Genomic DNA, 1,445 nt, shown 5'->3' with positions numbered 1-1,445 from the left:
AGTCGGTGCTCCGCGTGCCGGGGTTGAATTGGGGGCGTTTGGAAGCTCGGAGTGGGGGTTGCGGCCGGGGCACCCTGGCCTCCAAGGTCCGCCGCAACAAGCCAAGCGAGGAGAGGGAGTGCTGGACTAGACCCCAGCCTAGGCGCCCTGCACCCCGGTGCGCTTGGAGCTGCGAGCATAAGGGGGCTCCGGGAGCGCGAGAGATGGAGATGGTTTGGGGCAAGAGCGCAGCCCCCAGTTGGGGGGGCATTCCCCGAGGACGTAGCAAGCAAGGACCCTCATCCACAAGCACACACACTTGTTGGGCGACCGGCTTGGATCACTCAGGCGCGTCCAGCTCCCCGCGGGCACCCGGAGGGCCAGACCACGGACATATGTACACACATACATACATATATGCACACAGGCATACCTCCCGCACATCAGCGCCCGCTGGGGCACCGTCACTAGCTGAGAATCCGCTTCAGCGCCTGCACGCTCAGCGGCACGGACACACAACCTGTGGTCCTACAAAGCAATAGAACACAACCGGGGGTGACATTCGGCGACTTGGACACACAAACGCAATCTCGTGCTCTAAAACAGGAGTGTCACGGCCACAGTTAGCCAGATGAACACTCAAAACCCAGTCACACACACACATATTCCTTTAAGGAACACACCCTAACATAAATTATGTTACACTCCTTGGCCAGAACACAGGTACACAACGCGTCTTGCTTGCACCCCTCGATTGCACCCATAAACACAGAACCCAGTGTTTCCGCACACGCCTTGAAGGCATACACCCTAACACAGCAAGTGGCACCCACAACAGCGCTTCACGGTCACAAACACAGTTTATTGCTTCCCACATCTTAACACTGGATTCCACACACACCTTCCACCAACAATATCACATTACACCTTGCGGGGTATACACACAAACACACGCGCTCTGTCCCTCTCCCTCAAAGGCCAGATTCCGTCCTGGGAAGCTGCCGGGCCGCCGGGAGAGCCCCTAGCGCCCCTTCCCCTTATCACGATACAGGCAGTGTAAATATCGGCGGCGGGAACCCTAGGGGCGGGCTGGCCGGACCAGCTTCCCCGCCGGCGCCTCCCCCACCCCCACTCCCGGGCCGGCCGGCTGGGTATTCCCGGAACAAGCTGGACCTGGCAGGCCGCGCCACCCCGCCTCCCCGAAGCTCCGGGGCACTAGGCCCTTTTGCAAAGGGTGCCAACCTTGGGCAGTGTTTGCGACCCTCTTCGGACCATTCAGTTGCGTTCTCCGAACCACCTGGATCCCCAGTAGACCTGGGTCCCACACACCTGTGTCTCTCTCACACCTGGGCGTCCCCTGCGCCAGGTCCCGGCTGCAGGCCAGAGTCGTGTGCGCCGGCGAGGCCCTGGGACCAGGAGGGCACGCGCGGCACGCGCAGGAGCAGAATTGGCAGGGGGCCAGGGAC

This window comes from Bison bison, unplaced genomic scaffold (genome assembly GCF_000754665.1).
Source record: "Bison bison bison isolate TAMUID 2011002044 unplaced genomic scaffold, Bison_UMD1.0 scf7180017864291, whole genome shotgun sequence".
NCBI lineage: Eukaryota > Metazoa > Chordata > Mammalia > Artiodactyla > Bovidae > Bison > Bison bison.
Note: the sequence above shows the minus strand (reverse complement) of the source record.